The sequence below is a fragment of the Arachis stenosperma genome, chromosome 10, assembly GCF_014773155.1.
Source record: "Arachis stenosperma cultivar V10309 chromosome 10, arast.V10309.gnm1.PFL2, whole genome shotgun sequence".
Classification (NCBI taxonomy): Eukaryota; Viridiplantae; Streptophyta; class Magnoliopsida; order Fabales; family Fabaceae; genus Arachis; species Arachis stenosperma.
In genome coordinates this window covers 59,569,451-59,591,882 of record NC_080386.1, presented here as the reverse complement: position 1 = coordinate 59,591,882, position 22,432 = coordinate 59,569,451, and positions in this window count along the sequence as shown.

Genomic DNA, 22,432 nt, shown 5'->3' with positions numbered 1-22,432 from the left:
GTCATTCTTCGAATAAAGTATAGACTATTATATATTGCTGGAAAGCCCCGGATGTCTACTTTCCAACGCCGTTGAGAGCGCGCCATTTGGAGGTCTGTAGCTCCAGAAAATCCATTTTGAGTGCAGGGAGGTCAGATTCCAACAGCATCAGCAGTCCTTTTGTCAGCCTTTTTCAGAGTTTTGCTCAAATCCCTCAATTTCAGTCAGAATTTACCTGAAATCACAGAAAAACACACAAACTCATAGTAAAGTCCAGAAATGTGAATTTAACATAAAAACTAAGGAAAACATCCCTAAAAGTAGCTTAATCATCCTAGAAACTATATAAAAATAATGCCAAAAAGCGTATAAATTATCCGCTCATCATCCATTCTGAAAACATGTCAGATGGACATCTTTTGGTCAGCTGCTTGTACCTTTCCCAAGCTTCATAGAGGGATTCACCATCTTTTTGTTTGAAGGTTTGAACATCCACTCTCAGCTTGCTCAGCTTTTGAGGAGGAAAGAATTTATCTAAGAATGCAGTGACAAGCTTATCCCATGAGTCCAGGCTATCCTTGGGTTGTGAATCCAACCATACTCTAGCTCTGTCTCTTACAGCAAAAGGGAAAAGCATGAGTCTGTAGACTTCAGGATCAACTCCATTCGTTTTTACAGTCTCACAGATCTGCAAGAACTCAGTTAAAAACTGATAAGGATCTTCAGATGGAAGTCCATAAAACTTGCAGTTTTGTTGCATTAAAGCAACTAGTTGAGGCTTAAGCTCAAAGTTATTGGCTCCAATGGCAGGAATGGAGATGCTTCTTCCATCAAACTTGGACGTTGGCTTTGTGAAGTCACCAAGCATTCTCCTTGCATTATTATTATTATTTTCGGCCATCTCCTTCTCTTGTTCGAAAATTTCTGAAAGGTTGTTTCTGGATTGTTGTAATTTAGCTTCTCTTAATTTTCTCTTCAGAGTCCTTTCAGGTTCTGGATCAATTTCAACAAGAGTGCCTTTATCCTTGTTCCTGCTCATATGAAAGAGAAGAAAACAAGAAAAGAAAAGGAATCCTCTATGTCACAGTATAGAGATTCCTTTATGTTAGTAGAAAAAGAAAGGGGTATAAGAAAGAAGAAGGATGGATTCGGATTTATGGATGAAGAGAGGTGAAGAGAAGTGTTAGTAATTAAATAATTAAATAGAAGAAGAAAAGAGAAGGGAATTTCGAAAATAATTTTGAAAAGGGGTTAGTGATTTTCGAAAATTAGAGATAAATTGTAATTAAAATTAAAACATGAAACAATTAATTAATTAAAAAGAACTTTTGAAAAAGGGGTGAGATATTTTCGAAAATTAGAGAGGGAAAAGTAGTTAGGTGGTTTTGAAAAAGATAAGAAACAAACAAGAAGTTAGTTAGTTGATTGGAAAAGATTTGAAATCAAAATTGAAAAAGATAAGAAGATAGTAAGTTAGATAAGATATTTTTGAAATCAAATTTTGAAAAAGCTAAAATTTTTGAAAAAGATCAAATAAAAGATAAAAAAGATTTAATTCAAAAAATTTTGAAATTATTTACTTCACTAACAAGAAACTACAAGATAAGATTCTAGAACTTAAAGATTGAACCTTTCTTAACAAGAAAGTAACAAACTTCAAATTTTTGACCCAATCACATTAATTATTAGTGAATTTTCGAAAATTACATATAAAGATAAGAAAAAGATTTTGAAAATAATTTGAAAAAGATTTTTCAAATTTTCGAAAATTAGAAAAAATTGAAAAAGATATGATTTTTGAAAAAGATTTTGAAAAGATAAGATTTTTAAAATTGAAATTTTGACTTGACTAGTAAGAAATAACTAATTTTGAAAAATTTTTGACCAAGTCAACCCAAAATTTCGAAAATTTGGAGGGAAATAAGGAAAAGATAATTTTTTTTTTATTTTTGAATTTTTGATTATGAGAGAAAACAACAAAAATACTTAATGCATGAAATTTTTAGATCAAAACCATGAATGCATGCATGAATGCTATGAATGTCAAGATGAACACCAAGAACACTTTGAAGATCATGATGAACATCAAGAACATAATTTTGAAAAATTTTTGATGCAAAGAAAAAAATGCAAGACACCAAACTTAGAAATCTTTAATGCATGGAAAACATGAATGCAAAGATGCACATGAAAAACAAGAAACAACACAAACAAGAAATCATCAAGATCAAACAAGAAGACTTGTCAAGAACAACTTGAAGATCATGAAGAACACTATGAATGCATGGATTTTCGAAAAAAATGCAAGAAAAATTTTTAAAGCATGCAATTGACACCAAACTTAAAAATTTACTCAAGATTCAAACAAGAAACACAAAATATTTTTGATTTTTAAGATTTTATGATTTTTTGGATTTTTTTAAAAAATTTTTTTTTTCGAAAAAATATTTTAGAAAAACGAAAAATAAAAGAAAAATTTTGAAAAAGATTTTTGAAAAAGAAAATTACCTAATCTGAGCAACAAGATGAACCGTCAGTTGTCCATACTCGAACAATCCCCGGCAACGGCGCCAAAAACTTGGTGGACGAAATTGTGATCACATGTTCTTTATACTTTGGTGGGTTTACTCTTAGGGCACTGTTTATTTTCACAACTCCGTTCAACTAGCCAGCAAGTGTACTGGGTCGTCCAAGTAATAAACCTTACGTGAGTAAGGGTCGAATCCACAGAGATTGTTGGTATGAAGCAAGCTATGGTCACCTTGTAAATCTCAGTTAGGGAGATTAAAGGGTAATTGTGATTATTGGAATAAAATAAATAATAAATAATAAAAAGGATAGAAATACTTATGTAGATTCATTGGTGAGAATTTCAGATAAGTGTATGGAGGTGCTGTATGACTCACGGACGTCTGCCTTCCCACTGCTTCTACTCAATCCTTCTTACTCCTTTCCATGGCAAGCTGTGTATAGGGGTTCACCATCAGCTGTGGCTACTTTCAATCCTCTCGGGAAAATATCCTATGCGGCTGTCACTCGCACAGCTAATCATCTGGAGGCATCACCCATGGCTGATGGCTACATCCCATCCTCGCAGTGAAAACTAATGCTCACGCACTCTGTCACAGTACGGCTAATCACTGGTTGGTTCCCGCGCCTACTGGAATAGAATCCATTGATTCTTTTGCGTCTGTCACTAACGCCCAGCACTTGCAAGTTTGAAGCACGTCACAGTCATTCATTACCGGAATCCTACTCGGAATACCACAGACAAGGTTAGACTTTCCGGATTCCCAGGATCCTACTTGGAACACCACAGACAAGGTTGGACTTTCCGAATCCTCATAAATGCCGCCATCTATCTAGCTTATACCACGAAGATTCTGTTGGGGAATCTAAGAGATACACATTCAAGCTCTGTTGCATGTAGAACGGAAGTGGTTGTCAATCACGCGCGTTCATCAGTGAGAATGATAATGAGGGTTATTTACTCATCACATTCATCATGTTCTTGGGTACGAATGAATATCTTGGAATAAGAATAAGATAGAGACCGAATAAAAGATAATAGAACTGCATTGATACTTGAGGTACAGCAGAGCTCCACACCCTTAATCTATGGTGTGCAGAAACTCCACCGTTGAAAATACATAAGTGAAAGAAGGTTCAGGCATGGCCGAATGGCCAGCCCTCTCCATGATCAAGTGACCGAATATTCAAGGAGATTAAACTGTCAAAAGATGTCTAATACAATAGATAAATGTCCTATATATACTAGACTAGCTACTAGGGTTTACATGAGTAAGTAAATGATGCATAAATCCACTTCCGGGGCCCACTTGGTGTATGTTTGGGCTGAGCTTGATCAATCCACGAGCTGAGGCTTCTCTTGGAGTTGAACTTTGAGTTATAACGTGTTTTGGGCGTTCAACTCCGGATCATGACGTTTTTCTGGCGTTTAACTTCAGAAAGGAGCGTGTACTTGGCGTTCAACGCCAAGTTGCGTCGTCATTCTTCGAATAAAGTATGGACTATTATATATTGCTGGAAAGCCCTGGATGTCTACTTTCCAACACCGTTGAGAGCGCGCCATTTGGAGTTCTGTAGCTCCAGAAAATCCATTTCGAGTGCAGGGAGGTCAGATTCCAACAGCATCAGCAGTCCTTTTGTCAGCCTTTTTCAGAGTTTTGCTCAAATCCCTCAATTTCAGTCAGAATTTACCTGAAATCACAGAAAAACACACAAACTCATAGTAAAGTCCAGGAATGTGAATTTAACGTAAAAACTAATGGAAACATCCCTAAAAGTAGCTCAATCCTACTAAAAACTATATAAAAACAATGCCAAAAAGCGTATAAATTATCCGCTCATCAACTACCCTGCAGGTGGGTCTATTCACCTGAAGAAAATGCCTGCAGAAGCTCAGAAATTCATTGACATGGTTGCAAATAACCAATTCATGTACACTTCTGAAAGGAATTCTGTGAATAATGAGACGCCTCAGAGGAAGGGAGTTCTTGAAATTGATGCTCTGAATGCCATATTGGCTCAGAACAAAATGTTGACTCAACAAGTCAATATGATTTCTCAGAGTCTGAATGGTTTGCAAAATGCATCCAACAGTACTAAAGAAGCATCTTCTGAAAAAGAAGCTTATGATCTTGAGAACCCTACAATGGCAGAGGTAAATTACATGGGTGAAGCCTATGGAAACACCTATAATCTCTCATGGAGAAATCATCCAAATTTCTCATGGAAGGATCAACAAAAGCGGATAATTTATACGCTTTTTGGCATTGTTTTTACATAGTTTTTAGTATGATTTAGTTACTTTTTAGTATATTTTTATTAGTTTTTAAGCAAAATTTACATTTCTGGAATTTACGATGAATTTGTGTGTTTTTCTGTGATTTAAGTATTTTCTGGCTGAAATTGAGGGACCTGAGCAAAAATCTGATTCAGAGGTTGATGAAGGACTGCTGATGCTGTTGGATTCTGACCTCCCTGCACTCGAAATGAAAGTTTTAGAGCTACCAAAGTCCAAATGTGCGCTCTCAATTGCGTTGGAAAGTAGACATCCAGGGCTTTCCAGCAATATATAATAGTTTATACTTTGCTTGAGTTTAGACGACACAAGTTGGCATTTAACGCCAGATTTCTGCCCTATTCTTGCGTTAAACGCCAGAAACAAGTTGCAAAGCAGAGTTAAACGCCAGAAACAAGTTACAAACTGGCATTTAACTCCAAGGAAGACCTCTACACGTGAAAGCTTCAATGCTCAGCCCAAGCACACACCAAATGGGCCCAGAAGTGGATTTCTGCATCATTTACTCATTTATGTAACCCTAGTAACTAGTTTAGTATAAATAGAACTTTCCACTATTGTATTAGACATCTCTGGATCTTTGGATTACCTATTGGAGGCTGGCCTCATGGCCATGCCTGGACCTTCATCACTTATGTATTTTCAACGGTGGAGTTTCTACACACCATAGATTAAGGGTGTGGAGCTCTGCTGTTCCTCGAGTATTAATGTAATTACTATTGTTTTCTATTCAATTCATGCTTATTCTTATTATATGATATTCATTCGCACACAAGAACATGATGAATGTGATTATTATATGACAATCATCACCATTCTCACTCATGAACGCGTGATTGCAACCACTTCTGTTCTACATGAAAACAAGCTTGAATGTGTATCTCTTGGATTCCTGGTCCATGCGTTTGGATGCCTCTCCTAAAAATAGAGCCTTCAATTCCTTGCGATCAGAGTCTTCATGGTATAACCTAGAATCGTTTGGCAGCATTCTTGAGATCCGGAAAGTCTAAACCTTGTCTGTGGTATTCCGAGTAGGATCTGAGATGGGATGACTGTGACGAGCTTCAAACTCGCGACTGTAGGGTGTGGTGATAGATGCAAAAGGATAGTAAATCCTATTCCTACACGATCGAGAACCGACAGATGATTAGCCCTACGTAACCCGTAGCTGGACCATTTTCATTGAGAGGATGGACGGTAGCCATTGACAACGGTGATCCCCCTTTAAACAGCTTGCCATAGAAAGAAGTATGAAGGATTGGATGAAGGCAGTAGGAAAGCATAGATGCAAAAGGAATGAGGCATCTCCATACGCTTATCTGAAATTCCCATCAATGAATTACATAAGTATCTTTATCTTTATTTTATGTTTATTTATCTTTTAATTATTAAAACTCCATAACCATTTGAATCTGCCTGACTGAGATTTACAAGGTGACCATAGCTTGCTTCAAGCTGACAATCTCCGTGGGATCGACCCTTACTCACGTAAGGTTTATTACTTGGACGACCCAGTGCACTTGCTGGTTAGTTGTGCGAAGTTGTGAAAAAGAGTGATATTACAATTATGCGTACCAAATTGTTGGCGTCATTGAGATCACAATTTCGTGCACCACAGGTTTATCACAATTTTTTTCAAATTGGTAGGGTGCCCTAAAAATAATTTTTCTTGGAAAAAAAATCATCACCCTAACCAAGTAGTCCTAACATAAAAGGAAATGATAGAATATATATAAATTATAACTAACATGCAACCTATTATGCAATGCAACAACTAACTAACAAGGAAATTTAAAAAAAAAAATTTGGTGTTGAGAAAGGAAGTTGTTACCTATGGAGATTGGTCGGACGCCTTCCCCACACTTAAAATTTACACCGTCCTCGGTACATGCAAAGAAGAGCAAGGTGGACGGGTTGCTACAACTTGTTGAGCTTCTTCAAAAGGTTATGCGGATGACTTGTTTGTTGCCCCCATTTAGAAGTTTTTCCTTTCCCTCTTAGTGGCCATCCTCAAAGAAAAGAAAAAGAAAGAAAATTAAGCCTATAACAAAGATATCAAAGTAATAGAACATAGGCGGGGTTAATATCAAACAAGAGTAAGGTTCTCACTACATGTTAGCTACACATGTGAGTGGGAAAGCAATATAGGCAAAGTGCATATCAACTAATACTTGATGTAAGAGTAAAGTCAAAGCATGAAGAGCATGTTGAGCATTAAGTTCAAATGGAAATTGACACAAACAAAATTAGTGATAAGCATGAAAGTATTTGGCCCTATCCTAACACAACGACAATAATGTACAAAAACAAGGGATCATAAGTTAGGAAGGACTAAAGCACTAATTTTGTGTGTAGAGCAAATATTACAATTAATGCCAAACAAGTCACGAAGCACCAAGATTAACAAAGAAATTCTCAACAATTGGGTATAGGAGTTCAACACCATTATTACAATAAGAACATAGAAAAGAAAGGGAAAATAAGTTACAAAAATAAAATTGAAATGCAATGAATGAAAACGAACAAATGCAACATGCTAAAGGACAATGAAAAATAAGAAGAATAAGAAGTGGAAGTTTGAAGAGAGTGAGAAGAAGAAGAAAGTAAGAAAGTGATAAAGGAGGAAGAAAGAAAAGAAGAGAAGAAGGGAATAGAAAACAAGGCAGAAACAGGGGAAAACAAGGCGCGGAAGGTGACGCGTAGGCATCGCTCAAGTGTGCGCGTTGGTGGCAGGGTGGACAAGCGATGCGTAGGCGTCATGCACGCGTATGCGTACATGGAGAGAGTGCGAACCGACGCGTCCGCGTGATGCACGCGTATGCGCGGGATGAGAATTGTGCCTGAGGCACAATTCTGGCACTAAGTTGGCATAACTCTCGGGAAAAAGTATGGGCGCCGCACTGACGCATCGACGCGTACACGTGATGTACGCATATGCGTGCTTGCTCCTTTTTTTATTTAAGGAAGCTTAGAACAAAAACAGGGAACTCTCCTAATCTACAAGCATTCTAAAACAATCAAAAATCAAATTTAACAACAAATCTTTTTGTTTTCAAAAATTTTCAAATACAAAACAAACAAAACATACATTTCATGTAAAATACAATCTAACAACAACTACTCTAATCTAAACATGAATTTAACAAACAAGTTATCAATCAAAGAAAAATGTATAAGAGTATAGAAAATAAGAAAAACTACCTACAATGGCAACTCAATTCATTTATTGGTTATATTTACAAGATAATGGAAAGAGTTTACCATGGTGGAGTGTTTCCCACCTAGCACTTTTATTTTCAGTCGTTAAGTTGGACCATTGATGGGGCCTTTGTTATAGTGGCTTATGCTTGAATCCATCCTTGAATCCCCACCAATGTTTGCTTCTCCGATGACCACCGGGATCCCAAATTAGGCACATAAAGCCTTCAAGTAAGCGTAGGTAAATGGCAAGGCCCCAAGAGTATTGGTTGTTGAAATGAATTCCGGGGTCCCAAATCTTGTTCTTGCACCCATCTTCTTGTTGTCTACTGTTCCGAGGGTTACCTGAAACGTGTAGCTCGGTCGTCTGGAGAGACCCGAGGCGGGGGGTCAGTGGCCCGAGCTTGATATGCAGAGCGGTTGGTGGTTGTACCTGCAATGACACTCCGATGCTTAAGTTAGCATGGGTCCAAGCAGATATGTGTAGAATGAGAATGAATGCCATACCTGGGTGCTCCAGTGTATTTATAGTAGTTGGCCGTGATCTTCCCTAGATAAGATATTCTTATCTTATCTTATCTTTTTGGGAGTTTTATCTCTATCTTTGTGGAACCGCCTTTTCTAGGCCTTTTCGGCCTTTAGGCTTTGGGCTGTGTTCCTTTTGATGGGCCTTCCTTGCTTTATTGTCCGAGGTCCGACCTTGAGGCGTGAGCCTTAGGACAAGGTCGGACCTTTTATGGATTCTCCGAGTTGGAGGAGCCCGGTCAGGGTATGAACAGTGCCCCTGCCCGAGTTCGTCCTTTTTTGGAAGGTCGAGCTCGGGCATAGTAGTTTTTCAAAATTCAAAAATGGCCGTTCCTGCATTTATTGCATTTTACCGTTTCTCCTCGATTTCCGTTCGGGCTTTGTGAAGGCTTTATTTATTTGCCCCTTTTCTTCTTTTTTCTGCGTTTTTGTTTTTCTACTACCTTTTCGAGCATTGCTTCTTCTTTCTCTTTGCTCTACTTCTCCGAATCTCTCCGTGTGTCTTTCTGGGATTTCCTCTGTGCCGTCGTTTCGTTCTCCTTGCTTCGGAGCTCGTCGTCCTCGTTTCTTTCTTCCATGTTTGTTCCCATGTTTCTCTTTTCTTGTGTACATGTGCTTCTGTTCTTTGTGTGGCTTTTGTCTGTTTCTTTTTTCTTTATGCCTGGGTTGCCCCGAAAAGAGGCGCCGCCATTGCTTGTGGTTTGTATATGGGGGGGGCTCTTTTTGTTCTCTGGTATGTTTTGTTCCGGGTTGCCGCATTTACTTCGTGGGTTTTTGTTTCTTGCTTTGCTGAATGGGTTTTCGCTGTCTTCTTTATGTGATTTTTGCTTTGCTGTTGTATTCTTCTTTGTAGGTAAGAATTTTATGTCTCGAAAGGTTCTTCAAGCGATGTCGACTAAAATTCCATGTGGTCTTGATTGGGTAGACCCTCTTCCTCTAAAAGTCCATTCTGTGGTAGATTCTGAGTATTTAGCTAGGTTCCGTAGGCATTGTAGCATATGTGAAAATAGAGAGTCTGAGAGGGATTATGAACTAGTAGCCCCGGATTCTGAGGAGAGAGTGTGCTTCCCGCCCCTAGATAGTTCCGAGAAGCTCTTCTTTTATGCTTATGATTGTTTTTTCTCTAAGCTGAGTGTCCGACTTCCTTTCACCGATCTGGAGTCTGAGGTGTTATGGTCTTGTAATCTTGCTCCTACGCAGCTCCATCCAAATTCTTGGGCGTTTTTAAAGCTGTTTCAACTTTTGTGTCAGTTCTTGGGCGTTGCTCCCTCTATTTCTCTTTTTTCCTACTTGTTTGTGTTGACAAAGCCAGGGTCGGGTGGAGGGAAGGTATCTTGGGTTTCTTTCAGGGCTAACCAGGGAAGGAAGTTTTGCACCCTGTATGATGAGTCCTTTCATGATTTTAAGAACTTCTATTTCAAGGTCCGGGCTATTGGAGACGTCCGACCTTTCTTTTTGGATGAGAGTGGGGAGCCTTCTTTTCCTCTTTGTTGGCAGGAGAAAGTAGTGCCTACTAAGTATACCCTTGAGAGTCTAGATGAGGTGGAGCAGGCTTTTGTGGGTGTGGTAAGCAGTTTATGGGGTCGGGCACCTCACTTGGACACGAAGAAAATGTTGGGGGATCCAAGCCTTCTCCGTTCCGAGTTAGGTAGTTCCCGACCCTCCGAGAGTATTTTGCTTGTTTTTTGTTTTGGTGGAATTTCTGTTTTTGGTGATCCTTTTTCTTTTATTTTTGCAGAGATGTCTTCTCAGACGGATTCTATGAAGTTCCTTCGTCGGACGAAGAAGTCCGTGGCTGCTCGGAATATTGAGGCTGAGGCTTCTGCCCGATCTTCTCCGAAGAAGACTACCGTGGGTGTCACTACTCGGTCGAAGGCTATTCCGACTCCCCAGTTCCGAGCTATAAATCAAGATCCTCCGACCTCTGGACCCGGTCACTCTTCCCCTCCTTCGTCCTCGGGTCCTCCTCCCAAGAAACAGAAGACCTCTCAAGAGCTTGCGGGTTTTAATGACAAGGATTTTGATGCTCTTGGTTGGATTGAACAGCATATTCTCCCTCAGACCTTTATTTCTACTGATGATGTGTCTATGGAGCATCATTTTCAGTATATGGCGCGGAGTTGTGTCCGGATGGCTAGTCTTCATGCCGCTATTGCCCGGGAGTTCAAGAAATCCCCCCTTGGTGCGACCAGCTCCCGACTTGAGAAGGCTCAGTCTGAGTTCGAGAGGATTAGTGAACTGAAGGCTGCTAGGATTACTGAGCTGGAGGCGTCTCTGGAGAAGGAGAAAGCTAAAGCTACCGCGGCTGTGGCGGCAGCGAAAGCATCTGAGGAGATGGCGAAGGCGGCGACGGAGAATTATACTCGGATATATGCCGAGCTTGTGGAGACAAAGGAGAGATTACAATCTGCTCAGGATGATTTTTACGAGCTAGAAGGTCATGTGGCTAAGGGTATGGATGCTATGTTTGAAAATTTGAAGGCTCAGGTCCGGGTTCTTGCTCCTGACCTGGATCTGAGCTTATTTAGTACGGATAACGTTGTTGTGGAGGGAAAGATTGTTCCCGCTCCCAACGAGGATGAGGTTCCGGTGTCCGACCCCAAAGTTCCGGTTGCGAACCCGACTTCACCTTTGGCCGGGGATGGATCTGGTGTGGAGGTTTTAAACCGAGATGACGGTGCCGTCGATGCTGTCCCGATCTCTATGTTTCCTCCGCAGCCTTCTGTTGATGTGGAGTCCGGAAAGGACCTTGATTCTCTGTAATCCTTTTATCTTTGGTTTTTTGCCCGGCCTGTGGGCTCTTTTGTTTTTGGAGGGTTTCTGTGGACGCTTTGGACACCTTTTCGCTTTTAGCTACTTGTAGTAACTTTTTAGCTTATTATGCGGTGTTTTGTTCGCGTTTTGACTTTTTGCTCCGCTTTATGCTTTTTTAGTTGTTTTTGGATAACAACCTTTTAGCTAGCGCTTTTTCTTTGAAACTTTGCTTTTTCCTTTTGATTTCGTTTTATCTCTCGTACTTTTTAGTTGTTTTTGTATAGCAACTTTTTAGTAAGCGTTTTCGAAATCATTGTTTTTGCCGTTTTAAGGCTTCTTTCTCGGATCCGGGCTTTTTCTCGGACTTCGGGTGGAGTGGTCGAGTACTTCCCTTCGTTGGGTCCGACCTTGTCGTGGGTCGGCCTTTTAAGTTATTTTTGTAATCTCTTTTTATCTGGCTTTTTGAGCCTTTTCAGAGTTACTTTTATAACTTCTCACATTAATTTGAACCTCGTCGCTTTATCTTTGCCGACCTTGTGTAGTCTCTTGGCAATGATTTTTTGCGTTTTGCCGAGCATAAATTAATGCGCCTTGGCGGGGTACTTTTCAGGATTTATTTCATCACGAGGAAGGAGAAAAGAAAATAGAAAAATTTGATTAGTGTTAAAAAAGAAAGAATATTTACAGAGTGTTTACCCTTGACTAGGTCGGGTGCCTTACTTGACCGGGTGTCTCATTAAAAAACCCTTGTAGGGAAAAAGAGTACACCTCGGGTTATCTTTTTCTAGCTGTAGTATCGTCTTAGATTACAGGCGTGCCAGGCCCTGGGCAACTCATTGCCTTCTAGGTCAGATACTTTGTAATAGCCTGTTCCTAAGACTTCTGTTACTTTGTAGGGCCCTTTCCAATTTGCAGCTAGCTTTCCTTCTCCTGACTTTTGTGTTCCGATGTCATTTCGGATTAGAATCAGGTCGTGAATGGAGAAGCTTCGTTTTATTACCTTCTGATTGTATCTGAGGGCCGTTCGCCGTTTTAAGGCTTCTTCTCGGATCCGAGCTCTTTCTCGGACCTCGGGGAGGAGGTCGAGTTCTTCCCTTTGTGCCTGCGGGTTACCTTTTTCGTTGTAGAAGATGGTTCTAGGTGACCCCTCATCTATTTCGATAGGAATCATTGCCTCCATCCCATAAGCTAGTCGGAATGGCGATTCTCCCGTTGTAGAGTGTGGAGTTGTCCGATATGCCCATAGCACCTGGGGGAGCTCCTCGGCCCATGCCCCTTTGGCTTCTTGTAGTCTTCGTTTTAACCCGGCCAAGATGACTTTATTTGCAGCCTCTGCTTGTCCATTGGCTTGTGGGTGCTCGACTGAGGTGAATTGCTGTTTGATTTTTAGTTCGGCCACCAAGTTCTGAAAACTTGTATCCGTGAACTGTGTTCCATTGTCTGTTGTGATGGAGTAGGGGACTCCGAACCTTGTGACGATGTTTTTGTATAGGAATTTGCGGCTTTTCTGAGCCGTGATGGTGGCTAAGGGTTCAGCTTCGATCCATTTTGTGAAGTAGTCGACCCCTACTATGAGGTATTTGACTTGCCCCGGTCCTTGGGGGAACGGGCCGAGTAGGTCAAGTCCCCATTTTGCGAAGGGCCATGGTGCGGTGATGCTGATAAGGTCTTCGGGTGGTGCCTTGTGAAAATTGGCGTGTTTTTGGCAGGGGGGCATATTTTCACAAATTCCGTTGCGTCTCTTTGCAAGGTCGGCCAGTAGAACCCGGCTCGGACTACTTTCTTGGATAATGCCCGAGCTCCGAGGTGGTTTCCACACATGCCTCCGTGGACTTCTTCGAGGACGCTGTTTGTTTCTGAGGTCGGGACGCACCTAAGGAGGGGTTTTGAGAATCCTCTTCTGTATAATACGTCGTGAATTAGTGTATAATTCTGGGCGTCTTTCGTGAGTCTTTTAGCTTCCTTTCTTTCGGCGGGGAGAGTTCCTGACTTCAGGTAGTTGAGTATGGGGGTCATCCATCCTTGCTGTTGGTTGGATATATTTAGCGTTTCTTCCTCTCTTAGCACGGAGGGGGATTGTAAGGTTTCCTGGAGGAGACTTCTGTTGTTGCCTCCGGGCTTGGTGCTGGCAAGTTTTGAGAGGGCGTCTGCCCGGGCGTTTTGTTCCCGAGGTATGTGCTGAATCTGTATCTCTGAAAAGTGGCGTAATTGTGCCTGTGTTTGGTCCAGGTATTTTTTCATAGTTGGGTCTTTGGCCTGGTAACTTCCATTTACTTGTGATGTGACGACCTGGGAGTCGCTGAAGATCGTGACTTTCTAGGCTCCGACCTCTTCGGCTAGCTTTAGACCTGCTAGTAGGGCCTCGTATTCGGCTTGGTTGTTCGAAGCCTGGAACTCGAATTTTAGGGACAGTTCTATCCGCGTTCCTTGGTCGCTTTCGAGTATAACCCCGGCTCCGCTTCCAGTTTTGTTTGAGGACCCGTCGACATATAGGTTCCATGAGAGTGGGGTTCCAGGGGTCTCAGTGTATTCTGCGATGAAGTCGGCTAGATACTGAGATTTTATGGCAGTCCGGGTTTCATAGTGGAGGTCGAACTCGGACAGTTCCACCGCCCATTGCAGTATTCGTCCTGCCAGGTCTGTTTTTTGGAGGATGTGTCTCATGGGTTGGTTCGTCCGAACTTTGATGGTGTGGGCCTGAAAGTAGGGACGGAGTCTCCGAGCTGTGAATACTAGGGCGTAGGCGAATTTTTCTATCTTCTGATAGTTTAATTCGGCCCCTTGTAGTGCCTTGCTTACAAAGTATATGGGGTGTTGTCCTTGGTCATTTTCTCGTATTAACGCTGAGGCGACTGCTCGATTTCCGACCGAGAGGTATAGTACGAGTTCTTCTCCTTTTAAAGGTCGGGTTAGGATTGGTGGCTGCCCAAGGAATTCCTTGAATTCTTGAAAGGCTTTCTCGCACTCCGGGGTCCATGAGAAGGGTTTCCCTTTCTTTAGGAGTGAGTAGAGAGGTAGTGACTTTATTGCTGATCCTGCCAAGAATCTTGATAGGGCGGCTAGCCTTCCATTCAGTTGTTGTACTTCTTTCACACACGTCGGGCTCTTCATATTGAGTATCGCTTGGCATTTGTCCGGGTTTGCTTCGATGCCCCTTTGAGTCAGCATGAAGCCTAAGAACTTTCCGGCTTCTGCGGCGAAGGTGCACTTTGTCGGGTTAAGTCTCATGTTGTGTTTTCTGAGGGTGCCGAAGATACTGGTGAGGTCGGTCAGCAAGTTTCTGTCTTCTTGTGTCTTTACCAGCATGTCGTCGACATACACCTCCAGCTGTAGTCCGATGTGCTCTGAGAACACTTTGTTCATTAGCCTCTGGTAGGTTGCCCCTGCGTTCTTCAGCCCGAAGGGCATTACTACGTAGCAGTAGTTTGCCTTTGGGGTTATGAACGAGGTCTTTTCTTGGTCGGGTCCGTACATCGGGATTTGATTGTATCCCGAGTATGCGTCCATGAAGGAGAGATATCTATAGCCTGAGGCTGCGTCTACTAAGGCGTCGATATTTGGTAGTGGATATGGGTCTTTGGGGCAGGCTTTGTTGAGATCCGTGTAATCGACGCACATCCTCCATTTTCCGTTGGGCTTTTTTACCAGGACCACGTTTGCGAGCCATAGGGGGTATTTCCCTAATGAACCCTGCATCTAGCAGTGCTTGTACTTGTTCTTCTATTGCTTGCATGCGCTCGGGTCCGAGCTTCCGGCGCCTTTGTTGGACAGGTCGGGATCCCGGGTAAACTGATAGCTTATGGCACATCAGGTCGGGGCTTATTCCTGGCATGTCGGAGGCTTTCCAGGCGGAGAGGTCGGAATTCTCCCTTAAGAGGGTTATGAGTTCCTCTTTTAGGCTCGTTTCGAGGTTTGCTCCTATGTTTGTTATTTTTTCAGGTGTGTTCCCAATCTGGACCTTTTCGGTCTCTCCCTCTGGTTGTGGCCGAAGATCTTCTCGGGATTGAACTCGTCCGAGTTCTATCGTGTTGACCTCCTTCCCTTTTAGGCTCAGGCTTTCGTTGTAGCATCGCCGCGCTAGTTTTTGGTCGCCTTTTAGGGTAGCGATTCCTTTTGCGGTAGGGAACTTCATACAGAGGTGTGGGGTCGAGACTACAGCTGCCAATCTGTTTAGGGTTGGTCGCCCGATGAGGGCATTGTATGCTGAAGTGACGTCGACTATAATGTAGTCGATGCTTAATGTTTTAGATTGCTCGCCTCTTCCAAAGGTAGTGTGTAGCGAGATGTATCCTAAGGGATGGATCGGAGTATCCCCTAGTCCAAATAGGTCGGTGGGATAGGCCTTTAGTTCTTTTTCTTCAAGTCCGAGTTTGTCGAAGGCCGTTTTGAACAGGATATCTGCTGAGCTTCCCTGGTCAATCAGGGTTCGATGTAAGTTGGCGTTTGCTAGGATAATGGTGATTACCATTGGATCGTCGTGTCCGGGAATTATCCCTTGAGCATCTTCTCGGGTAAATGAGATAGTAGGTAATTCGGGCAGGGGACTGTCTTCTCGGACGTGATAGACTTCTTTGAGGTGTCTTTTTCGCGAAGATTTAGATGTTCCTCCGCCTGCAAAACCTCCGTTTATCATGTGAACATGTCTTTCAGGGGTTCGCGGGGTTTGTTCGGCCCGATCTTCGTTGTCTCCCGCCTTCTCTTCCTGGTCTCTTCTCCTTTCTCTGCTATGTATCTGTCGAGTTTTCCTTCTCTGGCTAGCTTTTCTATAACATTTTTTAGGTCGTAGCAGTCGTTAGTAGAATGACCGTAGAGCTTGTGATATTCACAGTATTCGGACCGATCTCTTCCCGCTTTCTTGTGTTTTAGCGGTCGGGGCGGTGGGATCTTTTCGGTGTGGCATACTTCTCTGTAGACGTCTACCAGCGAGACTCGGAGGGGGTGTAGTTGTGGTACTTCCGTGGCTTGTCCGAGTTGGGTTCTTCTTTTTTCTTCTGTTCCCGATCCCGATCTCGGGGTGGGTAGGTTGATTCCTTCCTAGAAGAGTCTCTTAGCTGGGAGGTTTCCTCCATGTTGATATATTTTTCTGCCCGCTCCTGCACCTCGTATAGGGAGGTCGGGTATCGTTTGGATAGGGATTGGCTAAACGGTCCCTCTTTTAGGCCGTTTGCTAGTCCCATGATGGCTGCTTCAGTGGGCAAGTGTTGTATGTCCAGGCAGGCTTTGTTGAATCGCTCCATGTATTCTCGGAGAGTTTCTTGGTTACCTTGTTTGATCCCGAGTAGACTGGGGGCATGTTTTGTCTTGTCCTTTTGAATAGAGAATCTTGTTAGGAATTTTTTGGTTAGGTCTTCGAAGCTGGTGATTGATCTTGGTGGCAGGTTGTCGAACCACTTCATGGCTGACTTGGTGAGAGTGGTGGGGAAGGCTTTGCACCGAATCGCGTCGGAGGCGTCGACTAGGTACATTCTGCTCCTGAAGTTGCTGAGGTGATGACTTGGATCGGTGGTGTCGTCGTAGAGGTCCATATCGGGTGGTTTGAAGTTTCGCGGTACCTTCTCCTTCATGATCTCTTGTGTGAAGGGATCGTGGTTGCCCTCGGTGGTGGTGCCGCGTTCCTTCCGGTCTTTCAGGTTGGCCTCTATTTTCCGCAGTTTTTCTTCTAATTCCCTGCGCTTTCGAGCCTCCCTTCTCAGATCTTGTTCGGTTTCCTTCTGCTTCTTTATGTCCGCTTCGAGTTGTTTCAGTCGGTTTTGTTGTGCCCGGACTGCTTCTAGAATTTCCGAGCTCTTTTCTTTTTCGGAATTTTGTGGATCTTTGTTTGGGAGTGATGTCTTTGGGCGATTCTGTTTGTTTCCTCCTGGAGTGCGTGGTGATAGAGGGCTGTCCGGTCGTTCTCCGGTATCGATTTCGTCCTCTTGTTCAGATGTTGCGTGGTCATTGTTGAGAGGGTCATCCGCCATGGTAGGGGGATGACTTCCAGGTCCCCGGCAACGGCGCCAATGTTCCGAGGGTTACCTGAAAGGTGTAGCTCGGTCGTCTGGAGAGACCCGAGGCGGGGGGTCAGTGGCCCGAGCTTGATATGCAGAGCGGTTGGTGGTTGTACCTGCAATGACACTCCGATGCTTAAGTTAGCATGGGTCCAAGCAGATATGTGTAGAATGTGAATGAATGCCATACCTGGGTGCTCCAGTGTATTTATAGTAGTTGGCCGTGATCTTCCCTAGATAAGATATTCTTATCTTATCTTATCTTTTTGGGAGTTTTATCTCTATCTTTGTGGAACCGCCTTTTCTAGGCCTTTTCGGCCTTTAGGCTTTGGGCTGTGTTCCTTTTGATGGGCCTTCCTTGCTTTATAGTCCGAGGTCCGACCTTGAGGCGTGAGCCTTAGGACAAGGTCGGACCTTTTATGGATTCTCCGAGTTGGAGGAGCCCGGTCAGGGTATGAACATCTACCATAGCTAAGTTTGGGTGACAAGGCTTGTGAATTCTCAATTAAGGATCCAAACATTCTCCTAGACCCATACAATTTGGTTCCACACCAACCATTGCTATTCAACTTTGAGCATGCAACCATCATGAACTTAGAGTGATATTTCCAACCACTACACAACTCTCTCTTACTCTTAACTCCACAAAGAGCTCTAAGTTGACCATCATTTTCAATCAAACCATATTCAAGTGAGAAGGTAAAGCTTAGGGATAAGAATTTTACCCACTTGAATGTTGTATAGGATGGTGACTTAGGGAGGGGGACCTCCCCACACTTAGCCAATGTGAGATCCATTCTCTTGTGCTCTTCCTTTGCATCTTCCACCTCTTTGCAAGATTCTTCAATTTCAATTCCTTGCTCACCAACTTCTTCTATACACCTTTCATTGCTCAAACCATGTGTTGGAGGTTGTGCACGGTCCTCCTTATCATCAATTTCATAACACAATAAGGGAGTAAAAGACACATTGGTTGGTGTGGACGCATCTTCGATGATAGAGCTTGCTTCTTGCTTAACCTCTTCCTATTGGTAGCTTCCTTCCAATTCAATCTCTTCTTCATTGCTTACCAAGGGTATGGGAGGTGAGGTATCTTCTTCCTTACCCTCTATGTCAATCTAATAGGGGAGGATTCAATTGTACATAAGAATTCCCCAATGATTGAATCCATCTCTTGGTCAACCTCTTCAAAGTCTTCAACCATGATATGTCTTGGAGGTTGTACACCCTCCTCAACATCAATGTCAAGCTTCTTGGAAGAGGGTTCTTTGACTATACACTCCCATGGGCTTCCAACATCTCCTAGGTCTTCGACCACTCTTTCCGGCTCAATCGTCTTAAATTCCTTCCCTTGTGACAATTGGAAGAGGGCTCTTTGACTATATATATGCTCCCATGGGCTTCCAACATCTCCTAGGTCTTCGACCACTCCTTTCGGCTCAATCGTCTTAACTTCCTCCCCTTGTGACAATTCTTTCTTCAACCCCTCTTCTTCACCTTGGAGCTTTGAATTCACTCCCTCACTAAGCTCTTTGATTTCTTATCCACATTCAACAATGGGAGTGCCTTAATCATGTAGGCTTAGGCGGGAGGAGACTATGTTGTGAACGGCTTCCGCCACTGTAGTTATCTTGGCTTCTAGCTCCTTAAACTCCTTTTGGTTCTCTTCTTGCCTTCGGATGTAAGCGCTAATATATTCTTGGAGAGAATTATCCATTAGAGGTGGTAAGGGAAAAGAAGGTTCATTATTTGGGAGGGAAGTTTCATAATTGGAAGTTGGTTCATCTTGGTAAGTGTATGGAGGTGGTGTATATTGAGGTGGTTCTTGAGAGTAATTGTGTTGGAATGGTGGTGGTTCCATGTATGGTTCATATGGTTCGTAGGGAGGTTGGTATGATGGATAAGGCTTAGGGTCATATGGAGGTATTTGGTGATAAGGGGCTTGTGAGTATGGTGGTTCAAAATTAGGTTGAGAGGGTGGTTCATAGGCATGTGGTGGTGGTTGTTGACAACTACAAAAAGGATGACCACATCCATTAGATTGATATGCATTAGGGGTGAAATTATACCTATAAGAAACCGGAGGTTGTTGTTGCCAAGAAGGTTGATCAATCCCTTAAGGCTCCTCCCATCTTTGATTGTTCCATCCTTGATGCATGTTGTCATTGTAGTTCCCATTTCCCACAACATAATTTGAGCCAAACTCATAGCCAAATGGGTGAGAATTCATAGTAGCAACAAAAACAAAAGCTAACAAAAATGAGAACAAAGTCCTAAACCTAACAAAAACCAACAAATAAGCAAAAGACAAACATATTCACATATTCTTAATAGCCAATAACATAACACCATTGCAAATCCCTGACAACGGTGCCATTTTAATGACGTGACATTGTTGTGATGGTATAGAATTTCTCAAATAATAAATTCTCGTTGCAAGTATAGTTTTACACCAACAAACAATCCACCCAATCAAAAATTTGGTTGTCACAAGTAACAAACCCCAAACAGGAATTAACCGAAGTATTTAGACTCCGGGTCGTCTCACGAGGAATTGCAATGAAGTTAATGATTATTGGCTATGAAGGAATGGTGTACGGAATTGCAATCACACCTTTGCAACTCCGCACAACTAACCAGCAAGTGCACTGGGTCATCCATGTAATAATTCCTTACGCAAGTAAGGGTCGATCCCATGGAGATTGCCAGCTTGAAGCAAGCTATGGTTATCATGTAACTCTTAGTCAGGAGATTAGTGATAAAAATGATTTCATTTGTAAAAAGTAAAAGAGCATGAAATGAATGATACTTGTTATTCAGTAATGGAGAATAGGTTGAGGTTTCAGAGAGGCTCTGTCTTCTAAATCTCTGCTTTCCTATTGTCTTCTTCTCCAAACATGCATGGCTTCTTTCCATAGCAAGCTGTATGTTGGTGGATTATCGTTGTCAATGGCTACCATCCGTCCTCTCAGTGAAAATGGTCCAGATACGATTTCTGTACGGCTAATCAACTGTCGGATCTCTCGTCTCGGATGAAAAATACCAAGCATAGCTACCGCACGGCTAATAATCTGTTGGTTCTCACTTGTGTCGGAATAGGATCTCTCTATCCTTTTGCACATTATCACTGTGCCCAACATTCGTGAGTTTGAAGCTCGTCATAATCATCCTGTCCCAGATCCTACTCAGAATACCACAGACAAGGTTTAGACTTTCTGGATCTCAGAAATGCTGCCAATTGGTTCTAGCCTCTACCACGAAGGTTATGATCTCACGAGTCTGAATGCTCTGTTGTCAGGAGATGCAAGTCAAACTCGTGGATTAGAAACCCAAGAGATACGCACTCAAGTTGTCGCCCAATGACTACATTGAGCTCGAATAGAACGGAAGTGGTTGTCAAGCACGTGTTCTTAAATTTGAGAATGATGATGAGTGTCACGGATCATCACATTCTTCATATTGAAGTACGAGTGAGTATCTTAGAACAGAAGTAAGCGTGATTGAATAGAAAACAATAGTAATTGCATTAATCCATTGAAACACAGCAGAGCTCCTCACCCCCACCTATGGGGTTTAGAGACTCATGCCATAGAAGATACAATAAGAGATGTAAAATGTCATGAGTTACAAAATGAATCTCTAAAAGTAGTTTTTATACTAACTAGTAACCTAGGTTTACAGAAAATGAGTAACTAAGTGCAGATAGTGCAGAAATCCACTTCCAGGGCCCACTTGGTGAGTGTTTGGGCTGAGCTTTGAAGCTTTCACGTGCATAGGCCATTCTTGGAGTTAAACGCTAGATTGGGTGCCAGTTTGGGCGTTTAACTCCAGCTCTGGTGCCAGTTCCGGCATTTTACGCCAAAAAAGGGGTCTCTGGCTGGCGTTTAAACGCCAGTTTAGACCATCAAATCTCGGGCAAATGATGAGCGGATAATTTGTACGCTTTTTGGCATTGTTTTTAGTAGTTTTAGTTGAGTTCTTAGTATATTTTTATTAGTTTTTAGTTAAAATTCACTTTTCTGGACTTTACTATGAGTTTGTGTGTTTTTCTGTGATTTCAGGTATTTTCTGGCTGAAATTGAGGGACCTGAGCAAAAATCTGATTCAGAGACTGAAAAGGACTGCAGATGCTGTTGGATTCTGACCTCCCTGCACTCGAAGTGGATTTTCTAGAGCTACAGAAGCCCAATTGGCGCGCTCTCAACGGCGTTGGAAAGTAGACATCCTGGGCTTTCCAGCAATATATGATAGTCCATACTTTGCTCAAGATTTGATGGCCCAAACCAGCGTTCAAAGTCACCTACAGAAATTCCAGCGTTAAACGCCGGAACTGGCACCTAATTGGGAGTTAAACGCCCAAACTGGCATAAAAGCTGGCGTTTAACTCCAAGAAGAGTCTCTACACGAAAATGCTTCATTGCTCAGCCCAAGCACACACCAAGTGGGCCCGAAAGTGGATTTTTTATGTCATTTACTCATCTTTGTACACCTTAGGCTACTAGTTTTCTATAAGTAGGACCTTTTACTATTGTAATAGGGAGAGTCTTTTGATCATGTTTTGATGATTGAACTCACTTTGGGAGGCTGGCCATTCGGCCATGCCTAGACCTTGTTCTTATGTATTTTCAACGGTGGAGTTTCTACACACCATAGATTAAGGTGTGGAGCTCTGCTGTACCTCGAGTATTAATGCAATTACTATTGTTCTTCTATTCAATTCCGCTTGTTCTTTGTCCAAGATATCACTTGTTCTTCAACTTGATGAAGGTGATGATTGACACTCATCATCATTCTCACCTATGAACAAGGTGACTGACAACCATTCTTGTTCTACAAGCATCTGAGGCTTAGTGAATATCTCTTGGATTTCTGATTACATGATGCATGGTTGATCGCCTGACAACCGAGTGCTCGCCTGACAAACGAGCCAACCATTCCGTGAGATCAGAGTCTTCGTGGTATAGGCAAGAACTGATGGCGGCATTCAAGAGAATCCGGAAGGTCTAACCTTGTCTGTGGTATTCTGAGTAGGATTCAATGATTGAATGACTGTGACGTGCTTCAAACTCCTGAGGGCGGGGCGTTAGTGACAGACGCAAAAGAATCACTGGATTCTATTCCGGCCTGATTGAGAACCGACAGATGGATAGCCGATGCTGTGACA